Genomic DNA, 6000 nt, shown 5'->3' with positions numbered 1-6000 from the left:
TACAGGCATTAATGTCAGTAAAAGAAAACTAAGAAAACGATCAGTCATTCTTTCAGTTTTGAAAGTTTGTGTGGCATAAATATCAATTAAACGATAAAAGCAAACTTAAAGTCAAATACCATCTTAGTAAAAGTGAAGAGAAGGTTATACCTTGGATGCATCACTATTCCACTGGAATTTTAAGTCAAAGTTAGTCGATGAAAAAAAATGTCAAATTTCAGTATCTTGGCATAAGCAAAAGAAAATTATCCTCCTATCTTCTGCAGGGGTGATGGCCCTATAGGTCGACCACAAAGTAAGGCGGTCTCTAACTTCATCAGTAGCCAAATACCGCTGGTTCAAATTTGAAATTGTTGTGGTGAAACTTGGAAATATCGAGCCACTTGTCTAAATTATGACTGCCCAGACTGCAACATTTATATTGCTCTTGCACACTCTTGGTTGGAAAGCTTCATCTTGGAAGAGAGTGTCCAAATGATCCATCTCATTATGCATCTCATAATGCACCCCTAAGCATTCAATTCAAATGATAAGTACTTGTTGAAATGTTTAAATGTATCCCTACAGGATGGCCATGTCATTAGCATTTGAATGGTCCATTTCTTTCAATTTTTGTTTTACTGACATTGCTATTGTTTAAAGCATTTAACCGCCCATGCATGACTGTTCACATGAAAATGTCATGTCATACTGGAAGAGGAATATTGTCTGGTCATGTTGACATACAATAATTTGCCTTTAATCAAAAATCTATATGGAATATTTTAACTTTTTTAAGTGTCCAAGAACTTTTTTTGCCGAGTGTATATACAGTATATCACTTTTGGGAAGACACTTAGACACAACATACGGTATATTGAAGCCAATAAAGTCAACTTTCAAATGACAAATGACACCAAAAAGTTGGTAAACTATTCATGCTTGAGCGAGCACTGCCCACGGAAACAAAGCCAGGGTATAAAAATTAGGTTGGGCCGGAATTAGCCTTCCAATATCTGTCAGGTTTTGAGAGGCAAATCCTTAATTGCAAAGTAGGGTCAAGACCACCCCAGGAAAATGCTGACTTGAATAAATAAAAAATCAAACTAGCACAGTGCTGAAATTTTTTATCAAAATCGGATGTAAAAAAAGTTATGCCATTTTAAAGTTTCGCTTATTTTTCAAAACAGTGATCACTAAGACTCAGTAAGTTGATAGGCATGTCCGTCGCTCACTATTTCTTTTTTTACTGTTTGAATTACACGATATTAAATAAGGACCAACTTGACTGAACCATATAGCATTAAACAATGCTTATTCCACATGTTCAGGGGGAATTAATGATATCGTTGTATGACTTGACAATATGAGGAGAAAAGTAGAATATTTTATATGATAAAATACAAAAGAAATAGTGAGTGGATGACGTCATGCAGTCTCATTTGCATACCAGCCATGTGCATATAACTGTTTTGTGAAATTAAGCGAAACTTTAAAATGTCATAACTTTCTTATTTTACATCCGATTTTGATGAAATTTTCAGTGTTATGCTTGTTGCATTTTTCTTCTTTTTATTCAAATCAACTTTATGTTGTGGACCTGTCCTTTAAGGGCCGGTGTCAGGGTGACAAGATTTAACAAAATGAAATACGGGACAAATAAAAATAAAGATCAACAAAGAAGGCTACAGTGTTAGACTTGTGAAAAAATGTAAAGTATTGGGAGTGTGAACGAAAGAATGAAGAAGAGAAAAAAAGAAAGAAAAGAGAGGAATTGAGAAGAAAGAAAACATGAAGGGAAAAATGAAGGAAAAACAAATAAAATAAATTTAAACTAAAAGGGAGAAAAAAGGTTTCCGTCATTCTTTGAAATTAATATATAGAAAGAAAGGAAGAAAAGATGAATAAATGTGTGAAAGACAAAATAAAAGAGAGAATGCAAAAAAGAAAGTAAGAAAAAAGGAGGAGGAAAGAAAGAAAGACTAAAGGAAAGAAAAATGTTTCCTTTATTCCGACAGAAACAAAGAAATAAGAAACAGGGAGGAAGGAAGGGAAAGAAAGAATAAGGGAAAATAATTAGAAGGAAAAAATAAAGAATGAAAAAAAAGGAGGAGAGAGGGAGGGAAGAATGAAGGGAGGAGCGGAATGAAAAAAAGAGAAAATAATGGATGAGAGGAAGAGCGAAAAGAAAAGGGAGACTGAGCACGCGAGAAGGAAGAAAGAAAGAAAAGCTTAAAGATAGAAAGAATGAAGGAAATATAAAACGGAAATTTAATAAGTAAGAGAAAGAAGGAAAGAAAGAAAAATGAGCAGAGATAGAGAGAGAAAGGCTCAGGAAAGAAAGATAGGAAATGAAGATAGATGGAACAAAAAGGGCAAACAGGAAGGATGGATGGATGAAGAATGAAGGATATAGAAAGAGGAAAAAAGTTCGAACGCCAAGAAAAAAAAATCCAATCATCTAACAAATACCACAATGATATTTAGTGTTTTTCTAAATATATTTTTAAAATCTTAAAAAACTAAAATGTTTTAGAAATGAATAAAATTTCAAAGTGAAACATTGTCAAACTTAAAAATTAGATGATGAGTGAGGGACATCATCGACTGTCTCATTTGAGTTGTAAATATATGTGAAAAATAAAGAAAACTTTAAAATGTCCTAACTTTCTTATTTTACATCCGATTTTGATGAAATTGTCAGCGTTTTGCTAGTTTAATTTTTTACTATTATTTTATTCAAATCAACAATTTGTGAGGTGGACTTGACCTTTAATGAATGTATGTGTGTGTATGTTTGTATCGGTGTATGTATATATGTATGTATGTGTGTATGTATGTGTGTATGTATGCGTGTATGTGTGTATTTATGTTATGCATGAATAATGGATTAATCAATAAATTTTAATGAATAAACCAATTAATAAAATTATAAATGAATGCCTATTTTCAAACGTATATAATTATGTAGCACGTTATCCAACTCTCTATATAGCTTCCGCCCTTCAAAGTGGTTTCGTCTGCAAATTCCTAAGAAAACTGACCGCAATTATTCTTTTGCTGAAGAAATAAATAATTGGATGAATAAACCAATATAGGAATTAAGTTGTTAAGATCGTTTGGACCCACTTTGGGCTTACTACAATGGAAACGCGCTACCGCTAGTATATGTTTGTGATGATAAATGGATGAATGGATAAATGAATAAATTAACTTGAATGGACGAATGAATGGGTGAATTATGGATGAGTGAACGGATGGATATATGGATAGATGGGTTGATGAATATATGAATGAGTGATTGGATGGATGAGTGAATGGATGAATAAATGAAATAATTTTTCTTTATAGTGCATGGATGAAGATAGACAAATAAATAAACAAATGAATGAATATAGTAAGTAATAAATCTAAATAATAAATAAATAAATAAAAAGATGATTAACAAAACAATGAATCATTATATGGACATCGAATGAATCAATAGCCCAACATTTAAAAAACAAATACACTATCCGTACAATCATCTCTATCATGTCTCTGATCAAGGAGATAGAGGTGATATCTCCTTGCTCTGATCAGAAACCACTTAGATAAATCTCGTCATTTACGATATTTACGATTTAGTCGAGATTACGAACCCAAAATAAAAGACAAACGAGATTTTACGTCCTCCATATTGCATGCTACTGCTATGCTAGCTAGCTGCATATTGCATATTGCTATATTGCATGCTGTTCGAAATAGGGAAAACTACACAACAACAAAAACGCGGAATTGATTCGACCATTTTTAATCCACTGACGATTGCAGTTGAGCACCTTATGTATGTGTCACGAAGTCACCAGCCGCTGATTCTATATAACTTTCATAGCCAGTAGAGGTGAAAGTAATCATTTGGAAGTTTTTCAGAGGTAAACCAAGCACCATTCTTCTGATAATTTTGTTCCTGTCCATGCTGATTTTTTTTTCGCGGGACGCGTTAGCTACGCTACGGCGGTGCACATTGCATACGAACCGACAATCAACACAGTCACAGAGACGGCGCGGCTAACTTATAATTTTTATAAACTAACTGCTGAAGCTGTTGTGAATTTGATTTTGATGTCTCATCCTATCTAATTACAATAATTTTTCGTCTTACCTAACTAAATTGTTAATGTTGAGTGGATTTCGACAATATAGATCTAGGCTAGTTAGATTTTCAATATGTCTAATATGATTTTGAGTTTGATTTTTTATTTGTTGAGTGAGACCGACTTGTGAACAGTTTTGTCAAGACTCGAAGAAAACTTCGATTGTTTTTCGAAGTTATGAATTGTATGAGTTAGTGACTAACGTGAGAAAAATCAAATCAGTTCTGAATTCTTCAATCAAATTTCAAATTAGCCTAAGAAGTAAAAATGAAATATTGATTTGAAAAGAAATGACATGTTGACTCGATACAATTGACCATGCGTACGCCGAGTCATGATGTATGGCCCTGGGGGGGGGGCACTCGACCAAAAAAGTGGTGGGGGTGTGCTGCGGGCGAGACAAAAAACGGGCTTATTGTAAAAAGGAGGGTCCTCGGAACGGGCTTCGGAACGACAAATGTTTGTGAAAACGGGGGTCCTTGGAACGGATCGCCAGCGTGTGAGCGCGTATGCATCCCTACGGAACGGTCATGTGTGCATGATGCAGCTAGCGCGGCCTCCGCCGGGGAGCTCTGCAGCCGCTTTTCACCAAAATTGCAGCTCCTTCAACGCGATCGGAGCGGCTTAACGAAAAATATGCGAAGCTTTTGACTGGAGCGGATTTCTCTCTTCTTTTTTCTCGATAAGAAGAAAATGCTATGCCTTGGAGCGGCTTTCTTTGTTCTTTTGCTCAACAAGGCAAAAATGCTATGCCTTGGAACAGAAATTTGAGTGTAAAAATGGGGGTCCCCTCCGCGGCACATACCCACTATGCATTATATACTGAGTGCCCCCCCCCCCCCCCCGGGGCCATGGGTCAGTCCCCCCATGTCTGCGCGGTCTCCCAAGTCTGCGCACCCGCGTATCTGCGCGATTCTAGTAAAAGAATATACGCAACTAGCACAAACTTTACACATGCAATACATAGACAGGTATTCTTTGAAAAATCCGACTCAAAATGGTGGAAAAATAATGAATTTAGGGCATTTCATGTGACGGCCTCAAAATGCTTTGTCATCAAAATCCCCGAATAGTGTGCAAAGTGAATGAGTGTGCAGACATGGGGCACCATTTTTTTTTACAATCTGAAAATGACTGCTCGAGGTTTTTTCAAGAAAATCTTATATTTTCTTTCATTTTTTAATGAGAAATTTGGTACACTTATAAGGAACACTAGTATTAACCAAAAGATTTTGTTAAATAAGAAATTCAAGTTAAATCTTAACTCAAATTGTTTAGGTACACAAACTTGGGGCCCACAATCATATGTATGATTGATGGTAGTCCCCAACTCCGCGCACCTAACAATTTGAGTTCAGATTTAGGGCCTGACATGAATTTCTTTTTAACTCACAAAATATTCCATTTAATAATGTTCTCTATATTATTATGAGTAAGTGTACCAAATATCTTATAAAAATTTGAAAGAAATAAAGGATTTTCTTGGAAAAAACCTCGGGCAGTCATTTTCAGAATGAAAAAAAAAATGGTACCCCATGTCTGCGCACCCATTCACTTTGCACACAATTCATGTATTTTGATGAGAAAGATTGCATTTTGAGGCCGTCACATGAAATGCCCAAAATTCCTTATTTTTCCACCATTTTGAGTCAGATTTTTTAGTTAATATATATCTGTCTATGCATTGCATGTGCAAAATTTGTGTTCATTGCGACTTTGCGTATCTTCTTTTACTAGAATGGCTCAGATACGCGTGTGCGCAGACAAGGGGGAACTTGCCATACTTTAAAAGTTGAAAGAAGTGAGAATTTTTTGTTTGACATGCAATGACAATGTTTTGACATGATTGACTGGCTGTCATGACTGTGAATCAATGAAAAATATT

At 35.2% G+C, this 6000-nt stretch overlaps 1 protein-coding gene across 2 annotated transcripts in view; it reads left to right on the top strand.

The window, feature by feature from the left end:
* The first annotated feature begins 3698 nt into the window (after window positions 1-3698).
* Window positions 3699-6000, top strand: part of LOC121423741 (vasculin-like) — a 32496-nt gene continuing 30194 nt past the window's right edge. For both annotated transcript variants that reach the window (XM_041619221.1, XM_041619220.1), the window contains exon 1: window positions 3699-3893. The gene's annotated coding sequence lies outside the window, so the exon portion shown is untranslated. The remainder of the gene's footprint in view (window positions 3894-6000) is intronic.

This window comes from Lytechinus variegatus, chromosome 11 (assembly GCF_018143015.1).
Source record: "Lytechinus variegatus isolate NC3 chromosome 11, Lvar_3.0, whole genome shotgun sequence".
Lineage (NCBI taxonomy): Eukaryota > Metazoa > Echinodermata > Echinoidea > Temnopleuroida > Toxopneustidae > Lytechinus > Lytechinus variegatus.
This window is presented reverse-complemented; position numbering and strand designations above follow the sequence as displayed.